The sequence below is a fragment of the Wyeomyia smithii genome, chromosome 1, assembly GCF_029784165.1.
Source record: "Wyeomyia smithii strain HCP4-BCI-WySm-NY-G18 chromosome 1, ASM2978416v1, whole genome shotgun sequence".
Taxonomy (NCBI): Eukaryota; Metazoa; Arthropoda; class Insecta; order Diptera; family Culicidae; genus Wyeomyia; species Wyeomyia smithii.
The window spans coordinates 138,693,722-138,718,320 of NC_073694.1; the positions used below are offsets into that span (position 1 = coordinate 138,693,722).

The 24,599-nt window shown below is 41.2% G+C and overlaps 1 protein-coding gene across 4 annotated transcripts in view; it reads right to left on the reverse strand.

Moving 5' to 3' along the window:
• Positions 1-24,599, reverse strand: part of LOC129718521 (uncharacterized) — a 740,981-nt gene that overhangs the window by 334,122 nt on the left and 382,260 nt on the right. The window lies entirely within an intron of this gene.

A 24,599-nucleotide genomic window follows, 5' to 3' on the forward strand; every position in this document is an offset into this window, starting at 1 on the left:
ATTGAGTATTGATTTGTCGCTTTAGAGTTTTCTCAGTACGTGGTGCTAGTGTACCCGTGACTATTATGTAACAGAAAACATTTTACCTATTACAGTATCCACTCGTATGCTGTTACCAAATACATATACACTAGCGCCACGAAGCGACAGAATTCCTTAACAAACAGATCATCATTCTATAGTACTCAATCACTTGGACAACTCTGCTGCAGACATGAATGTTCTATGTCCTAAGATTGGAGAGCTATATAATGCATCCTTCATGCTCACACTGGACATGTACCACTTTTGCTCTCAACGTTTTCTGGTTGTCATCATTTTTCCCATAGGACAAAAGTGGTACATGTTTTTCCATTGAAGTTTGTGTAAGTTTCTCAACCAGAACTCGTTATGCTTTCATGTACCGTCTTTTGAAACCTTTCCAGCAATGATTTAGTGCAGTTATGTTGGAAAAAATTGTTGAAAATAATTTACTAGCAGAGTGTTTTCGTTTAACGCGTCTCCTGAAAAATTTACTTAATGGCACATGTACCACTTTTGCTCTCAACGGCTCATATAGTAGACATGTTTTAAAAATGGTGCCACCCTAATGCAAAACTGTTTTATCATGAAGTTCTGAGCGATTGAGTAGAAATAATTAAGCTAGAGAGCTGTGAGTGCTATCAATAGTCCCGTGCCTTATAATTGGTGCTGGTTTTCTTTTAATGCTGTCTAGTAAATGAATTCCGATGAGCAATTCAACGAAATTAGCAAGGTGGAAGAAAATCAACTGCTTGTTTGCTGATTCAGAGCTAGTACCAAGATGGCTCGTGCTGTTACGTTTTATTGACACAGATTTCGCGGGTTACTGTTAGTGTGCAGGACAATTGTGGGGCGTGTTACGATCCTACTGACACTGACAGTCGTTCCCAAGTTGTAATATGAGCGTACGCGACTAGCAGATTAGACAACCATCGTTACACGTATATTGATGCCTGGTAGGCATAAGGAAACCGCCTAGTAACCATGTATCAGTCCCTGGATAGGTAGAAATTTTATGCGATGAGAAAATGTTCTGAAGCAACCTATGTAAAAATAGCTTCAGTATGTATTGCCTAAAGCTTCGAAGAGCGTGTATTTGTGGACCATGCTTTCCTGCAGAGGGTGAACAAATGCCATTCATAAGAAGAAACTATGTACAGACAACTTGATTGGAGTTGGTTGAATGTTGAATTTCTTTGTAATGGACACAATGATGCTATCATTGAGAACAGCTTAACTTAGCTACCTTCTTTGCATAGCAGTCAATTGAATAGAAATTGCTCGAGCGAACGTAACAATAACGTCTTAAAAAAGCTTGATTTAAGGTGTAAAGTGCATTAAACCACTTTAAAACTTCGATATCTATCAACGACAATATATATTTGACGCGACACATCCATTTTAACTGTGGGTAACACGAGCCCTGACTGAGTCTGCTTCGTTCATCGTTCTATTGATTAGGCAAAAACTCTTATTCGTAATTCAAATTCCACCATCGCTGGAGAGAAATGCTCCATTAGGCAAGCAATCATCAACTATTATTCGGTGCTAATCTGGGAAAGTTCATACCAAAAGTTTTAGTTAAGGGAGGTGATGAATCCCGTAAATTCATCCCTTCTCGTCTTCGTCACTCTGCATAGAAAAATCTGCTGTCAAGTCAATATACGTAGGTTGTGTCAGGCTTGTCATTTCGAGATAAGATAAGCTGGCCGACACTGGATTTCGAAACGATCAGGGGTGAACATTGTTCGTTGACAGTGTCATTCAGTGAATTTTTCGGTTTACTTCCGTTAAAGATTGAAGCTTACTTTTGGTGTTCATTATAAAGCAGCTTAGCAATTTATTGAGGGAAAAAGTCCAATGATTACATGAGAAAGTTTTATCTGCTTCACAGAATTAGTTGAGACTAAATTAAAAACGCATCTTATTCTTCTGAATATCATCGAATGATCACTAAGTAGTTTTGATATGAATTATTCTCGTTTATATTCATGATAAGGAAATCAATACCAAATGATCTGAATTGTTCAAATACACTAAAACTGAAAAGTTTTCAAAGGTGGAAGATTCTTTCTGGCTCGAGAGTAATTTTGTAAGAGGGCGTTTATATTTTAGTACATACTTTTTTTATTTCATTTATTTCATTTTTATTCATTTTATTCTATTTAAAAAAAATAGCATTAAAAATGAAATACAGCTAAATTCAGAATAACAGAAAAAAAGATTTTGTTTTTTTCATGAGTTTTTTTGCTGTCAAAGAGTGGATTTTTCAATATTTAACATACCTTTTCATGGGGTCAGGAAAGCGAAAATTAAGCGAACTGAAAAATTTGACAGACATAGGCATGTCCATCTTCAGTACGGTAGGACCAAATGCCTCGTATTGAAATCGAGGACAACGAGGAAGATAAAGTTGAACATCCAGCGGTTATATACTGGAGGAGTGGTTACAGAAAACTCGCAGAAAGTGATTGAGCGGGTCAATGAATGAGTCGGAGGGAACACGAACCAGGTTTGTCAAATCTACGGTTTTCTCCGTAGATTTACGGACTTGTTGCACTTTTACGGTTACGGATATACGAAACCGTAGACAGATTCCACGAATTTTGGAAAATATCCACGGGTATCTGCGAATTTTAGAAAATTTCTACAGAAATACAGGTTTTTGTCAGTTTATTTAATAAATTTAAAGAAAATTCTCCCGTGACTCGATCCGATTTAAAAAATATGTTTGTTATTGACAATAAAGTGATGTTCTTCTGTCGTTTGATTATTTTATTCGAAATATTGCCAAAAAAATCCGCAGAATCTACGTATTTACACGAGATGGTTCTGACATCTCTGATCCAAACAGTGAAGGCACGTCCCCAGTATGACCAGCACCACAGTGCGAGAAATGTTGTGTACAACTGCGACAGTCATGTCCAGGTTTGACGCTGAGTGCTAGCGAGTGACGGATAAGAAGAATCGCGCCAGAGGTTTCATAATGGCTACGCCTGTGACACGTCAAAGTAGAGACAGCTTTGAAGCAGCTAAAGCCGATCTACCATCCATAGACGAGGTGAAGAAAGCAGTGGAAGAGCTGAGAAATTGCTAGGCAGTTAAGAAGGACGACCTTCCCGCCGAACTTGAGAATTGTCCTTGGGCTGTTTGGGAGGTCTCATATGCCTGATCTACAAAAAAAGGCTACTGCCTGAACTTATTGCAATTAAAGGCATACTTTTTTAAACACTGTATAAGTTTATAGACTGAAGTCATTGCAGGATACCTTGTTTCACATCAAGCGTCAGGGTAGCCGGTGAGATATCGGACACATTCGGGACATTAGATGGTTTAAAGCAGAGTTACGGGCTGTCAACATCGCATTGGAAGGTGCTATACGAAGGGCTGGCGTGAAGAGGAGGGGGCCCATCATTAGGAAACGTAACATGCTCCTAGGTTTTGCAAACGATATCGACATCGTTGGTATTAACTGTAGAGCGGTGGAAGAGGTCTTTGGACCTCTTAAGAGAGAAGCTCCGACAATAGAAAAGTGTTATTCAGCGCAAACGCATGAACCATTAAGTGGCATCAGTGGGCTGGGCATGTAGCAAGAATGCCGAAGAAACGACTACCGAAGGCTATACAATTTATCAGGAATCTCAATGGAGGCCTTCGACTTTTGGGTAAATGACGCTGGATGTTTGATGTCGACGAAGATACCCGCGTAATAGGTGTTAGAGGTGATTGGAGGATAGCAGCCCAACACTGGATCAATAATCGATCTGTGAGAGGTATTATTCTCGCATATCTTTTTGAGAGGACCTTAGTAACAATGAGAGATTCTTTTCTCTCTGACTCTGCTTCGTTGATCACAGCTTAGCCTCAGAAACTTCCTACGATATCTTGCCACGAATCGAAAGATTATAATATCGCCTAACTTACTTTGTGAAAGGTATCCTGAAAAAAGTAAAAAATAATTTAGTTATTAACGGGCGGTAACTAAAAATTCAGGTTTGTTTAACTGCTTTAAAAAAGTGGATTAACATGAAGATACGACCGCATGATAGACATGTGACTACGTAGGTCATCATTCATCAAACTATTCAGTTATATAATTGTCAATGCGTTTATCGTATGCGGTTTCACCCAGACGCATTTATGCGATATCTGAATGAAATTTGCTATTGCATTAACCGGTCTTTTTCAAGGCTACTACAGACCTCGTTCGATTTTGGTACGGTTCAATTTTGGCAACATAGAAACTTTGGACGTGCTGCCATCAGCAACCATCCAAGCGTTGAATTGAATTTCCGCTTCAGTCCGATAGGCATCGGACAACACTGTTCGGATTGGCTATACAATTGGCTATTGAATTTTCTCTTTAGTCCGGTAGGCATCATGAAAAATTTAAATTTGGACGTGTTGCCAAAATCGAACGAGGACTGTACATGTATTTGGAAGAACATAACAAATGGTTTTACTATTAAATTACAACTGCGTGTGATTTGAAGCTGTTGCAAATGCGCAGTAGTGTGATTCACCACAATTCGATTATACTGTGCATAACCATATCCGATTTAAAGCAAAAAAGTTCAGCACAATGCTGAATCCGTTTTACAAAATTCAAAACACTTCGGTTAAGATATTGGTGCTAAATTCCAGTGATAGAGACACTGTTAGCATTTTGAATGATAACATAACATCTGTTACCGCTACAGCGTGCGACGCGGTCTAACTATCGGGAAGTACATATCGAAACGCGCTGTCTGTGCAGCTTTATTTGTGTCAGTCAGTAAGCAGCAGAAAGCTGCAAACATTCGTTCTGGTATACATTTGGATTAATAGCCATGCCACTAGGCTTAAACTATGATTTAGACTAAAAAGAAAAAGTCAAAACAGCAATTTGTAAATATTTTTTCCAATGAATGGCACTAAATAGGTCTATATTCGCCCTGACGGAATTAAATCATCTCCTTCACACACATTGAACTGTCCGTAAGCGAATTTTTGGGAGAATCACCCAAATGGTTGCTATCACATTCACCCTTGAAGAAATTACTATTCTCTGCACTCAGAGAGTAAAGGTGGCAGCACCGTAACTTCGTCAGAGCGAATAGGCTAACCGACGCGCACGGTGTCGACCTGCTGTCATTTGTTGTTTGTTTAGGGAGCCAGGCTGTCTTTTCTCCTCAGAAAATCTCTAGAGTGTAAGAGAATAGCTTGGACTGCGAAAACAACTGCTCTCATACTAAAGAACAAATCAACGCACGTGCTAGAAGAGCACCAATGAGCATAGAAGAGAGGTGAGGAGGATAGTTCTAGCATTTTTCTAGTATCAGTAAATGCTTCAAATGTAAACAAGTAGACGAACTGAACGGTAAACCGAAATAGCTACGTTCTTATTTGGCATCAAGTCAAGGCAGAGGGGCGCGTGCAAGTGTGAGTAATTGTCCTCCTTACCTTACTTTTATGCTCATTGGAAGAGAACGACGGACCACGTGTATCTGGCGAGCTTCCAGAAGGCACCTTGGGGTCCCCACAAACCGAGAAAAAAGTTTTTTTCTCTATCAAACATGCGATTCAATTAAAAGTTTGATTTACAGCAAAAAAATTAGGACAGACCATTTCAATCTGAAACTATCCCTCAGTGTTATTTTTTCGCGGGCGCCAATACCACAGCTATATCGATAAGAGTTCACCTTATATTCTCTTGGAATGACACACATTAACACACCATTTGAACCGAACCAGCGCGCATGGGAGGTTAAGCTAGAGAAAGAAAAGAACCCACAAGTTTGTTTAATGCATTGCTGTTGCTTACTTGTCCGAATCAGGGATACCAGATGTGCTTTGTAAAATGTAAATTTTCAGAGTCCGTGTGCAGATTTTATTGACCTGCAGATGTGTGTAGTATTTTCCTAGTTTCTGTCGATTATTGTCAGCGTCGCCTTATATTTGCGCAGTCTTTTTCAAATTGTGTGCAAGTTTTTGTCGTGGATCGCTATTTTTTCAAATTGCGGTAGGTTATTATTCCAGATATCAAGGAAAAATTTCCAGTTTTCGAGAAGTTGCAGACATTTTACAAAAACATCTGGCACCTCTGGTCCAAATCATTCAACAGTCAGTTCTGCCTGTAAACAGTGAGCAACAACCGAATTTATTATTACATTTGTTCAAAATGTGCGATCGCCACAGAACCCCGCGTGCATATCAAAGTTTCAATAACAAATAAATGTTTTTTACTCGTACGATGAGAAAACGGTTTTGTTTTATTTTGGTGCCCCAATTAAACTGGGCCCCAGGCCCCCACAATCGTAAATTCGGCTCTGCTCTTGAAGGACAATGAACTATGGTGTACTTTCTCACACGTATGGACATTACGCACAATAATTACAAAGCAGAGCTTTTACAGTTTGTGTCTTGAGCATGGCAGAAGAGGAAAAAAGATTGGGAGAGAGAAAAAAATAGACTGCGTTGCTCGTGCCGGTCGAGTTTTATGTTATTCGTTTTCGTGGTGTAGCTACACGAGGACTACACTTTTGCCCGGCAGGTTTTTCCCACTTTCCGGACTACTCGCCAGTGTAGGCACTGTGGTGCACTTCTGCGTTGTCTCTTTAGAGTTATTCAATCCTCTTGTTTCTCTCAGATATGGAGTGAACTGAAAGTATGTTTGTGTCTCTGTAAGTGGTTGAGGCACTTTGGAGTGCAGAAAGAAGCAGTATGGTGAAAGCATTGCTACACGCAGGCACATCCTGAAAGGGAAGTGCGCGGTGAATTTTTCTCCGCTCTCTCCACATACTGAGGAGAATGACAAGCATGGGAACATCCATAAATGGCGTAGTTTTTTTTAGTTTAGTTAGTGCGGAATTGTTGATAAAACAATAACAATATCACACGCTAGGCTGGGAAGCTAGCGGTCTCGGTCAACTAGATTAGTTGAGAGAATTCGTTATCGATGATATATCAGTTAGTCATTGAACGAAATCAAAGCATTGAATATTCTCCTGAACTTTCATATAAGTACAGAATGACTGTTTGATTTGATATAGCGACATAATAGGTTGACACATCGTGATACTTCGATGCTATTAATCGGGTTATGTAAATTTCTCAAAACTTGTTCGCACATCTCTACCAGATCTTCTTTGATAAACTTTCGTTGTAATTTGCAAGTTTTACAAAAGTAGCACAAATCAGCGGATACAAAAATTAAAGGATTGTGTAAAAAGTTGTCGTCATTATTTTCTATAGAGACCACAGACCGCAAAAGTGACAAGGTGCTCGCTGTTGCTGTCAAAACCAAGATTAACCCTCTAATGCCCAGTGCCGCCTCTAGGCGGTCTTCAGTCGAACCTCTAAAAAGCTTCAAAAAGAACTTAAAAAATGTTTATGAGGCTTAATAGTGATTTTTTCGAAGTCCGTCTAAAAATTAATTTGGGTACTAGAGGGTTAAGTTATTTTGTGCGGCACTCCATTTTGTGTAAATTTCGTGAAATCTTCAAATGAGTACTGTGAAGCCGTTTATTTATTTAAAATTTATTATTATTCAATTATGAAAAAATGAATCGCCAGGATATATGAAAAAAATGGCGAAACGTCCTTGCTTCATGCATTTTTCCAATAATTTTATTTCATGTTTAAGTTGTTAATCGTTTCTGCCCTATTCGTTACTAACAAATGCGTGTAAAAAGAAATTTGGATACTAGCAAATTCCATAACATATCTATTAAGTGATATGTTTGTTTTATTTCTGCCTTGGAATAAGCAACGTCAATCAGACAAAAAGAGAATCAAATATCTGACTGGTTGGGGAATCATAAATTCAATCAGCAGATTGCAATCACCTTGCAGTCGCCTGCGGTTATTGGAGTTGGTAGAGTAAAGTTTAACGTACATCAGCGCTGCGGTAGTCTCGCTTGCTGTTCAACCTTTAGATCCTGTCCCGAATTTCCGCGAGCTGTGCAACTCGATTCGATTGAGCGCGGATGATGATTTCAATCAACGCACACCGCAGTTTGTTCGGAACAAGAAACCAGCCGTGAATCCACTTTTAGTTCTAAGTAGATCAAAGCTACAATTTTATTAATAATTTTAGTAACTTAACAAACAAAAATATTTTACAAACTTACATTTAGTTTCTTCCTTCCTCCTGCGGATTTCTTCGCCTTATCTTTCCCTAGCCGACTCTCTGTCTCAAATCAACTCCAGATTTTCTATATTTTAAATTTTAAGATTTCAATGTTTTATTTTACTTTAGGTTAACGTTTTAGCTATCGACTTACTTTTACTCGTCAATCCTTCAAATTCTCCCCCGCAAGGTTTTTAACTCGGTTTGTCCTGTCGTGCTGTTTTATGTAACGTTATTTCAGTATTATATTTTAATTTGTTTTAATTTTAATACCTGATTAAGTCCCACTTAATTTTCGCAACTAACACCGATCCGAAATCCAAGAACTTGTAGAAAAACTTTTTTTTTCAACTTTATTTGACTTTCACCTTTTAACCTCTAACTATTACCTTCCTTCGTGATTAAGCAATTTTATCTAATTGACGTTTTTGATTGCCATCTCACTTGCTATCTGTCTGATCCCGTGACGCTTCGCTACCAACCCGTGACGCTATCATCCCTGTGGTAAACCCTACGGGTGGTCCAACGGTGTTGTCCCGAACATCCCCCGGCCCGTAACTCTGGTCCGGTCTATATCCGGCCCAGTGTTGCTGTCACTAATTTCCAACACCGCCAATGTTGTGGTTCCTCTTTTTATCAATCCCGTCTTGGTGCGAACCCACGCTTGTCGAATCCTTCCATCACTCGAGACAATTGGCTCCTCTACAATCCCCCTAACCCATGATTTCCTTGCGTTTCCGTCGGTAACATATACCAAATCTCCTGCCTTGAGAGGTCATGATTCTTCGAACCATTTCGTTCTCTGGTTTACTGATGGGATATATTCTTTTATCCAACGTGTCCACATTTCGTCCGCTATTTGTTGCGTTCGTTTATATGAGTCGCGCAGAGCTTCTGCTGGACGCGGGGAAGGGGGAACGCTACATGGTTCGTTGGGTGAAACCCCTCGCAAAAAATGATTCGGTGTCAACGCATACGTTTCTCCAGATTGTTGCGACACATACGTGAGCGGGCGGGAGTTTATTATATCCTCTGCCTCAACGATACTGGTCTGCAAAATTTCGTCCGTGAGCCGCTTCCCTTCGTTAAGTACCGTCAACGCCTCCTTGACCGAACGCACCAGCCGCTCCCAAACACCACCCATATGTGGGGTCGCGGGTGGATTGAACGACCATCTGGTTTGTGCGTTCGTTAGCTCCTCTGCGCAATCTTTTGCGACATCATGAATGGTCTTTACCACTTCCTTACTAGCTCCTCGCAGATTTGTCCCGTTGTCCGAAAAGAACTCGGTTGGTGGACCTCGTCTACCCATAAATCGCCTAATCGCCATCAAGCAAGACTGGGTCGTCAGCCCATACGTGACTTCCACGTGTACAGCCCGCATCACTAGGCAAGTGAACAACGCGATCCATCTTTTTTCCACGTGGCGATTTACTGTCACCTCGAATGGACCCAGATAGTCGACGCCGACGTGGCTAAACGGCCGAAGATACGGCGTAAGTCTCTGCACCGGTAGCGGTGCCATTCTGGGACATTGTGGTTTGTTTCGCTGAACTTTACACCACATGCATGACGAAGACACTCTTCGGACCAATGCATCAACCTTCGGTATTAAATATTTTTGCTTCAACTCATTTTTTACCGTTTCACGGTATCCATGGCCAAATTTTGAGTGATAATGATGGGCCAGCAATTTCGTTACTGCATTTTCAGCCGGCAAAATGATTGGGAACCGCAAATCAAATGGTAGATATTCCGCTCGTTCTGTTCGTCCCTCCATTCGGACCACATTGGTTTCATCCAAAAACGGCGATAACTTATATAGACAGCTCGATTTTTCCAGGAAAAGCCACTCGGTGACTGGGCGGTCTTTGTTATGCATTAGCACCTTTAATTCAGGTCCGTATGAGTCCGCCTGTGCCATTCTAAGCAAATGCGATTCAGCTCTCTTGTACTCTTCTTGCTGGAAAGGAACACGTACACTCAAAACGCTTGCCATCCGTTCCAATATTTTCTTCTGACGATCTGTGGCTCTTAAAGTTTCGATCGGCTGCTTTCTCACCTTTCGTCTACAATTAGACGCAAATCTAATCACTGAAGCAACGGTTCTCACCAGCACGGTCCATTTCGAGAATCGTAAAGGATCTATGATCTGGCCTGGCAAACATATGTCATGTAACAAAAGATGAACGCGTAGTTCCTCCGTAGTATTCGCTGGTGGCATGCATTTTCGTGGCCACTTTTCTTCCGATTGATACAAAAATGCGGGCCCTCGAACCCACGAGCTGTTTGAGCTTAAATCCAACTCATTTCCCCACTTTGTCAATTGATCCGCTATATTAAGCTTTGTCGGTACCCAATACCAATCGGTCAGCTTGGTTAAGCTGAGTATTTCTCCAATCCGAAATCCGACATATTGCTTATAGTTCCGCTGATCGGATCGAATCCAGGACAAAACTGTTTGCGCATCTGTCCAAATACATTGCTTGCCGATTGTGAGACTGTGATTTTCGCGTACTGTGCGTGTTAAACGTGCTCCCAGAACTGCTGCCTGGAGTTCCAATCGAGGAATAGATACCAGCTTCAAAGGTGCAACTTTAGCTCTACTCATTATTAGTGTGCACATAATTTCGCCTCGAACTACCGCACGTAAAAACGCCACGCATCCATAAGCCGTTTCGCTAGCATCCGTGAACACGTGGAGCTGGATATCATGTACCTCATCAGACCGCGCGTTTCCAAAGTAAATTCGGGAGATACGGAACGTCTCAACTTCTGGCAGCAGCTTTGCCCATTTAATCCATTTTCTGAAAGATTCCCTATCTATCTTCTCATCCCAATCACAGCCCATCCGCCATATATCTTGGAGTAACATCCGCCCAAGAACTGTAAACGGTGACAAGAGACCCAGTGGATCAAACAACGACATGACAAAGCTAAGAACCATTCTTTTTGTCGGGCATAATTCATCTTGAAGGATCTTGCGAAACTCTGCTCTCGACGAGGTGGAAAATGAAAATTGATCCCGAAGAGGTTCCCAAACTATTCCCAAAACACGCTCAAACTCTGTGTTTTTATTTTTGTTGAAATGCACTGCTGCATTCTCACTTCGCTCTCCCATTTCCTCCAAAATGGTGTTAGAATTCGACACCCAGTTTCTAATGTTGAATCCTCCCTTAGAATGAATAAATTTCACTGCCTTAGCCCGAGCGATCGCTTCAGCTACGGTGTCCGCACTATCATAATAGTCATCAACATAATGTCGATCGACAATAGCTGCTGCTGCTTCCGGAAATTGTTCTGCGAACCGCCCTGCGTTCACATTTTTGACGTATTGCGCTGAGCTCGGGGAGCACGTTGCGCCGAACGTGAGTACGTCCATCACGTACACTTGCAGCTCGTCATCGCTTGTCGAACGAAAAAGAAAACGTTGTGCAGATTTATCTTCATTTCTAACGCGAACCTGGTGATACATCTCCTCGATGTCTCCTCCAAACGCAACCGGCTTCTCTCTAAAGCGGCAAATTACTTTCGGGAGGGATACAAGCATGTCTGGCCCTTTGAGGAGCTGTGTATTCAATGACACTCCCCGTACGCACGCTGCAGCATCCCAAACTAGGCGTACCTTTCCCGGTTTTCGCGGATTAACTACCACATTTAGTGGCAAATACCAAACTGCTGACGATGGCGTTCCGGACAGTTCTTCCTTTGTGGCTTTGTGGGCATACCCTTTCGCCTGATAATCGTCTATCTGCTTGCATACGATGTTTTTTAACACCTCATCTTGCTCCAACCTTCTTTCAAGAGCCTTTGCCCTTCGCACAGCCATTGGATAGCTGTCTGGAAACCGTCGTTCGTCCTTTCGCCAAAGTAACCCCGTTACGAAACGATCTCCCACTTGTTTTGTAGTTTTTAGTTGTATCGCTTTTGCTCTTTGGTCTTCCAGTGATTCTGGAACAGCGAAGGTTGCAACTCCCGCCTCATCAAGGACATATTGCGCTCGCATCATATCGTGCAGTTCCTGATTGCTAACCGATTCTGTGACATGTAAATTGAGGAAAGTGGCCGCATTTTCCTTTTGCCTTTTTTCTGGCCCGTAGACCGTCCATCCCAGTCTAGACCGTACTGCGATTGGTTCACCAGGTTGACCAATCCTTGACTCCTGCGGCGCGAACAAATGCAGATTATCCAGCCCTATTAAGATGGCTGGCTCTTCTCCTACGTGGTCGGCTACTGGCAAACCTGCTAAATGCGGAAATCGTGTCGCTATTTCAGCAAACCGGAGACTCTGTTTCGGCAAAACCAGCTTGGAGACTGTGCGGACATTTTCTAAAGCAAACTTATCGCTCGATCCCTGTGCAGAGAGCATTAAAGTAATTCTGCGCGAATCGTTCTCATACCGCTTAATGTCTCCCGTCCAGGTGACGATCAATGGTTCTGGTGCACCTCTTACCTTCAACTGATTGGCTACTGATTGTTCTATCAGCGTACTAGAGGATCCTTCATCCAAGAAAGCCAATGTTTTGACAACTATATTTCCTGCGTAGAGGGTCACAGGAACCATCCGAAAAATCACTGATCGACGAAAATTTTCGTGTGCGTTACAGTTGACTTCCATTAGTCGAACCGATTCTTCCCTTCGATGCAGCAGCGTGTGGTGATTACCGTTGCACCCACCGACTGTACAGCGTAGCTTAAAATTGCATCGACTGGTTCCATGATTATTTAAACAGAGAGCGCAGAGCTTCAGCCTTTCTACAGCCCTCATCCGGTCTGTCAGGTTCATTCGTTTGAATTCATCACAAAACCTGAGTTTATGGTCGGTTCGTTTGCAAATCCAACACGGCTTGCCACCACAATCCGTTTGTGGTTGAGCCAGTGCCTTCTGCGCCGCCCCATGCATATGCACGAATTCATTTCTCTTTGCACCCGCGCTCCTACTGAGTTTAACTGGTTGAGCTTGTGGTAAATCCATGCAGTCGGAAACCTCTGATACATCCGATACCACTTCAGTCATAAAGTCGGTGAACAACCTTAACGGAGTACCGTGTCGTCCCCGCTTATACCGGACCCAATCCAGTTTGTAGTTAGTCGGTAGTTTTTCTACCAATTCCTGCACTAACATGGGGTTGTTTAAATGATCCGTTAATTGAGCAGCTTCTAAATGATCGCAAAGTTGCTTAACATTGATTCCAAAATGGATAAATGTTTTCAAATTGTCCGAGTCAGGGGCTTGTGTTTTCCGTACTTTCAATAACAATGCCCTCAGCAACTTTTCCGGCCTTCCGAAAAGTTTACGAAGGTCTTCTACGACATCTGGGACCGAGTCCGGGAGCACTAATCTACTTCTAACCGCTTCTAACGCATCCCCTTGCAGGCTGTCCTGCAACCTTTTAAGGTTATCTAAATTTGTAAACCCGCACGCTCTTGTTGTATGTTCAAAACTACTAATGAACAAGGGCCAAACTTCAGGCTCACCCCTAAATGTTGGCAAATGTTTCGACACCACCTGCCGTGCCGCTAACTGATCTTTCGTTACTCTCGACTGCCCCGGCCCGTCTTGCCTTCTGCTCTGGGATCTCGGATCACTCAGCTCAGAACCACTCTCAAGTGAATCATGTTCCAATTTATCATCTGGCCTATCCTTGTAACTCACCGTCGATCGCCTTTCTTCATCTTGGCGAATCGAATTTAAATCTTCATATTTATTTATTTCTTGTCTATCTACCCAACTTCTTATTCTATCTCTATTAGCTTTATCGGATCCCGCTTTCGATCCACCAGCTGCGCCTTCATTCATCAGCTGTTGTAGATGTGCAGCGCTGGCATTCATACGCTCCCGTAATAGATCCCTCTTTCTCAGAAACTCTTCTTCGGCTGCTAGCTGGCGGTCCATTAATTCCCGCTCCTGCATCAGCTGAAGATCTTGCAACTCTCTTTCTTGCTGTAGTTCCTGCTCACGCATTTCTCTTTCGCGTTGTATCTGTTTTCTCTTCCAGGCTCTCTCTAACTCCAATCGTTTCGCCCGAAGTATCATCTCTTTCTCCCATGCTCGCTCTTTATCTCTCTGCTCTTCTTCGAGTTGCAATAGTTCAGTGTCTAGAATAGAACTGGCACTGCGAGCAGATTCCGCATCGCTACGAGCACTACTCTTACCGGGTTTCTTATTCCCTTTCGGAACCTTCAGCTGGCTGTCGGACTTTTTACACTTGGGGCAGAACCAATCTACATCACGTATATCTTCACCGACACCAGCGCAGGAAAAATGCGCCCATAAGTTGCAATGATTACAGCTTACCATATGGTAGTCGTCCTCTTCCGGACCGTTGCACATCAAACAATAGGCCGGAGCTTCATCCATACCTTTTAGAGAACCGGTTGCCATCCTTTGAGGTTGTTCCTGATAAATCTTTGATTTTGTTCGGAACAAGAAACCAGCCGTGAATCCACTTTTAGTTCTAAGTAGATCAAAGCTACAATTTTATTAATAATTTTAGTAACTTAACAAACAAAAATATTTTACAAACTTACATTTAGTTTCTTCCTTCCTCCTGCGGATTTCTTCGCCTTATCTTTCCCTAGCCGACTCTCTGTCTCAAATCAACTCCAGATTTTCTATATTTTAAATTTTAAGATTTCAATGTTTTATTTTACTTTAGGTTAACGTTTTAGCTATCGACTTACTTTTACTCGTCAATCCTTCAAATTCTCCCCCGCAAGGTTTTTAACTCGGTTTGTCCTGTCGTGCTGTTTTATGTAACGTTATTTCAGTATTATATTTTAATTTGTTTTAATTTTAATACCTGATTAAGTCCCACTTAATTTTCGCAACTAACACCGATCCGAAATCCAAGAACTTGTAGAAAAACTTTTTTTTTCAACTTTATTTGACTTTCACCTTTTAACCTCTAACTATTACCTTCCTTCGTGATTAAGCAATTTTATCTAATTGACGTTTTTGATTGCCATCTCACTTGCTATCTGTCTGATCCCGTGACGCTTCGCTACCAACCCGTGACGCTATCATCCCTGTGGTAAACCCTACGGGTGGTCCAACGGTGTTGTCCCGAACACCTGGGGTGTGTGTGTCGAGTTGGTCCCACCCAAGAGAGATTGTTCCTCTGTTTGTAGACAGAAAATTGCATGTCACATCCGGAATCCAACGAGATTCCCGACCGCTAATTCATTACAACCGCTGCCGTGGTTTTTCATCTGCTCGTTCCACCGGATGTTTGAACTAGTCCCAAACTGTTAGTTAAGCTAGGACATTATTACGAAATGTGGTTTCCAGTGTCATGCAAGAGAGCAGAGTGTAAAACATGCGGCGTCACTGTAACAAACCGACATTCGACGTTAGTGGAACGGGATTGTTCCGTTCGCTTGTCTACCTTAAGGCGCTTATGCTGAGTATAACATTTTCTGTTATCAGATTATCGAGGTTGTAGTTTGTCACTGTGTTTCGGTTCTCATCCTAAGCTGATTGCTTGTAATAGGTACAGTACATTCAAGGTCGATAAACGACAAAACTTTTCCTGTTGGAAATTGTAACCGATGTTGTTTTTTTTTCTATTGTTATCGATAAAGTTTGCAGCTGGTGGTTTCAGGAGAAAAATTGTATCGATTGACGATATTGTGTACCCGATGAATTTCAGTGGAACGGTAACAGGACGTTAGTCGAAGCAGAGATGCTAACAGAATATAATTAAATTAATTACATTGACTTGAAGTTGTTCCGTTTTCAATACGCGGTGCAAGAAATTTGTTGATGGAATTGCCGGCTTGGTTATCAATTACCCGTGTAATTGGCACCAGGAACGTTTAATTAAAGTTTCATCGGGTGTGGCATATGCTTCCATCGTTCATTCAACTGAAACCGGATAATCATAAATTTCCACCCTTAACTAGCATGTACGTATGCAGAGTTAGCTTCAATTTACTCCACAAGAACCTTTTCCTGAAATGAATTCAAAACTCTATTGGTTTATCGTCGAAGCTGAGTAGGCGGAAGGGAAAAACGTTTATGATATAAGCACGCAAGCAACTCGCACTGTACGAATTAGTTCAGCATATTTTACCTTTTGTTTTATTGATATAATAAACATTTCAAAAGAAAGGGTACATTTATGACTGGTTTTCTAGCATACTAAACAGTTTCCCGATGTAATCATTGTTATCAGTACTGTCATTGAGGCGCCGTTGGTTTGGTTGTTATCACTTCGTTTTAAATATAACCTTATTCGAAAAATGGGCGTTTCACTTCAGGCGGATTTCACGCCAACTCGGCCAAACGTTGGCCGTACCCTCTTAGAATTTGATGAAACTTTGTGGGTGTGTAGGCTTTACTAAAATAAGCAACTTTGCACACTTTATTTTTCAAAAATTTATCTAGAGTAACAATTGGAAATGGCTGATGTTTTGAAACCTATTTTTTATAAATCGATGTACAGTGCCTCCACAATTCTAGGTCACTTTTACGCAAATACGTCTATTCTCACGAAACTGAACAATTTTTCATTAGTAGTGGTATTTTTTATAACTCACTTGTAACCTCATTTATACGATTAAACGAAATGATTTAAAATGTAACATGTCACTAAAAACAATGATTCCGTTCAGTGCAATAATTGAAGTGACCCATAATTGTAGAAATGTTACATTTTGCGGTTCACAATTGTGGGTCAGTCTATTTTTTGGCTATTTTTATTACTTTTGCATGTTAATGCATCAAGACTGAATACAATAACTTATTATCAAGTTTTTACAAGAATAAAATAACTCTTGTGATGAATTTTGACGATTTTATAGACTAAATGACTTGAATGCCAAAAGTGACTCATAATTGGTTTTTTTGCTATGTGAGTAATATTTTTCTTCTCAACCGATTTACACACATCTTTTTCAGTGAAACTAATTGTTAATCGAAAGTACACATCAGAACACAGAAATAGAAAGTAAAATATTGACAGTTGGTATTTTTGTCGATTTCATATTCATTTTTGAACATTCAAGCAACACGTTGACTGACCCATAATTGTGGGGGGACTGTTTTGGAATAATGACGAGAGATAACGGAAAGTAGTCAAAGAAAGTTTTTAGGGAATTTTTATTGAACGGCCCCTAAACAACAAGAAGTTGACGTTGCGAGAAACAGCTGAGTTTGCGTTTACTAGTTAAAAAGTACCTGGATAGGCGAAGGAAAGTTTCACAGCTTCAAGACAATCAACCTGGCAGCGATTTCGTATCTTCACGGTTTTTTGAGCGCACCAGAACTGATGAAAAAATCACTTCTAGTGATTTTGAATGCATATAAATCAAGCCTAAGGCCGATATTATACTGAAAGCAAAGCGACGCGAATTACGTCTTTCCCCAAGTGAGAAATAATATCAACAAGGGAAAATGTCGCGCGTCAAACACATCCCGAACTGTTTCGCCGCGTGAACGCTCCCATTCGTTTTCAGTATAACATCGGCTTGAGATACGTTGACGCCGTCATCAGTAGGCGAGTAAATAAGTATCGGTGTTCGAACACTCTCTCCACCTTCATTTTTACGATATGTTTCTTGTTGTGAGTGCACCCCACAGCACGTGGTTGACAGTGTGCACGACTCGGCATAAGGTTTGTTCCACTTAGTATTTGGTCGTTTCCTTTCATTTACTGTAGCGCCTCTAGTTATTGTACCGAGAAACTAATGACAGCGTTTTGATCTGGAGGGTTTGTTTACTTAGTGGTGAAAATTTCGTCAGTATTGGTAAAAAAGCAAAGCCTTGGTGCTACATTCCGATTCGGAACTTGACCTTCTGTTTATTTTTACACAGACTTCGCAGCCGACATGGTCAGGATAAATGATCTACAAGGCCTTCAAACAACCGAAATCGGCTGTGAATACCGTGCTCAAGCGTTACCGAGACATTTTGACGGTGAATCGCGCTAGAGAAAACCAAACGTAGAACATTGGACCGGAAACTACGAGCGAAGGTCATCATGGGACGCTGAAACAGAACCTGGTTGTCAAAACCCGAGCAAGAAAGCTATACGAGCAAGTCCTGGCAAATTACAATGGCTGTATTTCGCTGAAAGCTTCATCGTTCATTCGTAGCAATGGACTTGAGAAAGCGTATCGGTCACAACGAGAAGATGCATGCAATTGGAAAACAGAGTTTTGTATTGGTGGTTGCGTACCGCGAGAAAAAAAAGACATGGATGGCAAATTCCCACAAGTGAGAACTGTGTGAGCATATTTTCAATTGCAAATATCAGTACATGTTGTGTTAGGAAATGGAGGAAAAGTATATGTGTTTGTGTGATGGTATCGTTCTACTGGAGTTTGCAAGTATCAAATAAATACCAGAAAGTAAAATGGCAACAGAAATATGTTTTCTTATTGGAAGAAAAAAAGGAAATTAATGATTGACCTAAATAAAGGAAATGGTTGTGTACCAATCAAAGTGGTTATGTACCAGAAAATTTGTTGCTTTCAGGAAGTTTTAAGCAAAGAGGCTTGGTTGAGTGACATAAATAATGGTTGTGTACCAATATATTTTCAAAGTTATTAGCAGATGGCAAGCAAAAATAAAGTCTAAAGGTAAATGCATGGATTGTCGGAGAGAAAAACTAAAATGATCGCTTGATACGTGAGTACTATCGCATGTAACTAATATGATGAATGAAATTTTCAAAATTTCTCTAGTTATCTGAAAAAAAGGAGGAAAATAACATGATTAAAACATTCTAAATTCTTATTATACAACCATGGTGCGCAAGAGTTTCGAAAGGAATAATTATTTTAAATTATTTACTGTGACATCAATTTCATTTTATAAAGTGCCTTTCAATGCTCTTCCATTTTTGGGAAATAACATTACTGGAACGATCATAATCCCGCTATGACTGAGTGTCAGATCACACGGTTTACACTTTTAAGCAGGTATTGTGCTCCGAGGAGAAAAATGCTGGGAAATTTTCATATGTATTATATTAGGTGATTGATTTTTCCTGATCACATCCGAACATCTTATCTACTTGTATACAGGATGAACATACCCTATCGAATAAAACCGTTCGATGTTTCGATTGATACTAGTCGTTTGACAGCTGAATGGGAAATATGGAAACTCGATTTGAAATCATTTTTTGCTACTCATCGCATTGAATCTCAACGACATAAGCGGGCTCAGTCGGTGTACTTGGGAGGCCCAGGGTTACAAGAGCTACTTCGTCATCTGCCTGGAGTAGATCAAGTACCACACTTGTCAGTGGATCCCCCTTTCTATGACGTGGCGATCAAGTGTCTCGATGGATACTTTGAACCTTTTCGTCGTAAAACTTACGAGCGTCATTTGTTTCATCAAATCACCCAAGCTAAAGAAGAACGGTTTGCCGATTTTGTGATGCGTCTACGGAAACAAATCGCTAGGTGTAGTTACCAGCCATCAGCAGTGGAAGAGTTGATCGCGGACCGTATAGCTCAAAGTTGTTCCTCCGAGGATTTGCGCATTAAACTTCTCCAAAAAGATCGTTCGCTTGAAGAAGTGGTTGCACTGGGAACTAGCAAGGCTGAGTCCTCGGATCAGTCGAGAAAGTTTCATAACCATCCGAAAACGGAATACCACGATGTCAATGCTATCGCAGAGCAGCGAAAAATAATTTAACGGTACAAAGTTAGATTTAACGAGAGATTTCGTAAGCAAACGGAACGTTATCCAACATTTTCTACGCGATGGGACGGAATGTGTTTAACTTCAAGGTCGGGGTAGTGGAGATTTCCATGAATATTGATTCTGGTGCGGATGCAAATATTCTCACTAAAAGTGTTTGGGAACAGATGAAAGAGGAGGGTGTGGAAATACTGGAAATGTATAAAGACACTGACCAACCTGATTGCCTACGCAACAACAGTTTCGATGAAGATATGTGGCATTCTCAGTGCCTTTATAACTAAGTACGGACTGTTCAGGTAAAGTTTTTTTTTGTTTGTTTGATTATATCTTCGGAATATTTTAGTGAAAACCCTGTTAACGTTACATTGATTTTATAAATAATAATAAAAATATATTTAGATATAAACGCCTCATGTTCGGAATAAGTTGCGCACCAGAACTATTTCAGAAAGTTATGGAGTCCGTTTTGGCCGGTCTTGATGGTGTAATTGTCTACCTGGTTGATGTGGTTGTCCACGGAAGTTCACAGGAAGAACACGACAAAAGATTGTCTGCGACTCTACGAAGATTATCGGAATACGACGTGCTTCTCAACGATAAGAAGTGTGTATATGGCGTTGATACACTAGAGTTTCTAGAACACGAGCTCTCTGTCAATGGAGTGCGACCCACAGAGAGCAGAATCGTCGCTATTCAAAAGTTTCGCGAGCCACAGAATGTTCCAGAACTGCGAAGTTTCCTGGGACTGGTTTGTTACGTTGGTCGGTTTGTGCCTGATCTGGCTTCCCGAACTGCATGTTTGAGAGAATAACTCCGAACTGATGTACCGTTTAAGTGGACTCAAAAGGAGAGTGCAGCGTTTAACGCAGTTAAGAACGAGATCGGAAAGATAGAATACTTGGGATTTTTTAACCCTAAAGATATCTCCAAACTCATAACAAATGCCAGTCCTACAGATTTAGGAGCAATTCTGCTTCAAGAAGACTCTCACGCGCAGATTAGAGTCATTGCGTATGCCAGTAAGGCTTTAACAGATTTAGAGAAGAAGTATTTCCAAACGGAAAGAGAAGCTTTGGCGCTGGTATGGGGGGTTGACAAATTCAAGTTGTATTTGCAAGGTACGCGATTCACACTGCTGACAGACTGTAAAGCACTAAAGTTTTTGTTTAGTCCTTAGTCTAAACCGTGTGCGAGAATTGATTAACATTGCTGATGCCTTCTCCAGGCTCTCAGTGGCAGCTTCATCACAAGATCCATTCGATGTATCAGGTGAGGGTTATATTCACAGTATAGTCGAAATTGCAGTACCTGTAGCAATAGCATTCGCCGAAATAGTGGAAGAAACTGCAAAGGATGAAATAATTCAGGCTACGTTGCTGGGACTTCAAGACAACTCGAGATTTTGAAACGAATGCAAGCCATTTGTAAATGAGCTCTGTGGAGCTGAAGGAGTTCTGCTGCGTGGGAACCGGATAGTCATACCGAATACACTTCGCGATCGTGTATTAAAACTGGCGCATGAAGCTCATCCTGGAATAGCAGCGATGAAGCGCAGATTAAGACAAAAAGTTTGGTGGCCATCGATCGATAAACATGCGGAAGAGTATGTCAAGCGGTGCAAACAATGTACTTTAGTATCGTCGCTAGGTCCTCCAGAGCCACTGCAAAGAACTAGAATGCCAGAGAAGCCTTGGAACGACACTGCCATTGATTCCATGGGACCGTTGCCTTCAGGCCACAATCTCCTAGTTATGGTTGATTATTATAGCAGGTTTACAGAAGTAGATCGCGTAATAGTAGTAGTCATGAAACAGATAACCGCCAAACGAACTGTGCAAGTATTACATGAGACTTTCTGTGGATTTGGGATACCGGAAACTATAAGATCAGACAACGGACCGCAGTTTGTGAGCAGTGAGTTGAACACTTATTGCAGAGAATACGGTATAGAACTACGTCACAACACCATACTGGCCACAAGCAAATGGTGAGGTAGAACGTGCCAATAAAACCATACTGAAACACCTGAAAATCAGTCAAGAATCTAACAGCCATGATTGGATATGGGATCTGCGAACATTTTTGCTGATGTACAACTCAACACCAATATGAAAAAAAAAACTCAACACCACATGCAACAACCGGAGTGGCGCCATCTCAGCTAATGTTCGGGCGGATTTTAAGAGACAAGATACCGACATTACAAGGAAGTACAACTGACTTCGAAAAAGAAGAAATACGGGACCGAGATTGGATCCGAAAACTCGAATGTTCAAAATACACTGACAATCGTCGGCGTGCAAAAACCATCAAAATTAAGGGAGGGGGATATAGTAATTACTAAAAGAATGGTTGAAGACAACAAACTCTCTACAACTTTTACACCGGAAGAATTCAAGATCACAGATATATCGGGATCCGAAGCAACTCTTCATTCAACGGAATCGGATCGGGTCATACATCGAAACATTAGTCATCTGAAGCCAATTGGAACTAGACCAATCCCAGATGTGGAAGTGATGCATCAAGCAGGAAACAATTGCGGAAATGAATCACCTACTCTTCAGGAGATTTCGAAGACTTGCACTAAGGAGGATCAGCAAGGACTGCCAGAGCGACCATCCCGCACCTTACGGAAGCCAGGTTACTTGAGAGAGTATGTAGTACAGGAAGTTCAAGTCGATAAAGTTTAGGGGGGATGTTGGGATTAATTACTGGAATTACGAGAGACGATGCAAAAGAGGATATCTGGCAACAGGGTTTCGTGAAGAACGTTAGTAGAGAGAACGGGTCGGAAGCGGCGTGTGTTCGAAGATCCCTGGGAAAATATAGTTCAAAGATTCTGAAGTTACTACGTGTATAATTAATCCTTATTCAGTAAGTTAAGATCCTACAACAAACACTTTAATTCCACGGGAATAGTAGTGTTCGCTTCATAGAGGTTAAAAAGCGTTTGGAAATAGTAATTATCAGTGAATATGTCGATCCAGCTGAGTGAAAGCCAGGTTAGTCTGTCAAGCTCACCAACTCACCAACTCACCAACACGATAATCTCAAATAATACACAGTTACATTGGATAGTTCACTATATCGCGTTGGTTGCCTTTTTTAACGTATGCGTTAAAAAAAATGGACAAAAGTTACCGATTTTTCATGGGTTTACCTTTACACGCACTGAAGAAACTACGTATGCAGCATCAATCATATTGATCCATCAGTCAGCAGAAAAAATTTGACAACTCTATCATTCGAATTCTAACCGTGATGACGAAAACAGTGAAGCTACTCCATTCAGAAGTGTGCGCGTTAAAAGAACGGTACCCGTTCCGGCATCTACAATATCTTGGCACTATTGAACAACAATCAGAGCATTAACAGAAAGCCCAATTCCGGACCCTGAGAGAAAACTGGCAGGGTACTTCGTATTTTACATCCCCCACGAAGGAATTGAGCAGCGAGGTGAAGTTTTTTTCACAAACCAAGTTCTCCGAGAAGGAGCTGGGATGTCAAAACTGCTCCTCTTTCGCTCTGGAGCGGCCATGAACGAAGAAATTCACAGTACGAAGTGGTTGCCGGAAGTTGCGTCGTTCATCAAGAAATACTGTAAAAGCGAAGAAGCGGTGTTCTGACCAGATCTGGTTTTGGCCCGCTACTCGAAGCGATTGGTGGAGGAGATGGAGCGGCTGAATATCGATGTGGTACCCAAGTGGGCAACTTCGCCCAATGTCGTCAAGTTGGACCTCATCGAAGGTTTCTAGGCAAACCTGAAACGTAAGATCTATACCGACAATTTTGTCGCGAAAATTGAGGAGAAATTGAGAAATAAAACGAAGAGATAACTCAAAAACATGCCTACACGCTTGTTTTAGTCCGCCATGGCGAATGTTCCGGTTAACTGCTGGAAAGCCGCAGACAAGGCCGTAGAATTTTTTTGCGAGTAAGCTAACATAATTACCTTCCATGTAAAATTTGTTTTACCTATTTTTTTTACCACCATCCGAAAAAAGTCCATTTTTTAACGCATACGTTACACTCGAAACTTACCAGAATTCGTCAGGAAACACTGCTGGGAGTAGCAATGCATTATACATTTTGCTTGGAAAAATACATATTCGATTACACATCCCTTCGGATTCAGACTTTTTAGACTGGGATGCCATCAGGTTCAATTGAAGTAAAGAGCTTCACCATTTCAATAATTTTCCTGAGAGTTTTCATAGAATATAATAAATTTCAAACTTCACTTCAAACGCTCCCTTCACTGTGATAAAATTTAAAGTAAAGTGAAAATTTAAAATGAAGACGGCTTCAATTTGTTGTGGCTTTAGGTACACCTTCGTTGAAAAAACTACTTAAATGTACTACGTTACGAGGAACGTCATCGAAGGAAATCAACATTTGGTATGTATTTGCGGGTGCGGAACTGAATATCCTCGAGAAATGTTTCCTGAATAAAAAGCAAATGCCATCAAGTGTTTCCGCACTTTCAACCCAAGAAAGATGCTGTTAGGCTCCCTAATTTCTTTTTTTTTCGCTTACCGGTTATAAATGCCCAAAGGCGTTTCGGATTTCGTTTGAGCTTTGATTGGGTGCGTAGCACGTGGGTGATGTATTGTATTATGATGATTAATGTTTTATGTGGAGTACCAAGTCAAACGTCATCGGAAAAGATACGGGACTGAATTGATTGGAAGTGGTTCTTTCTGTTTTGTTTGTCTTTAAAAAAATCACAAGAAGGTTGTATGCAAAGCCACGACCGCAAGGTTGAAGTAGAATACTTATACAAGAAAGATAACCCGGCTGCTTGCG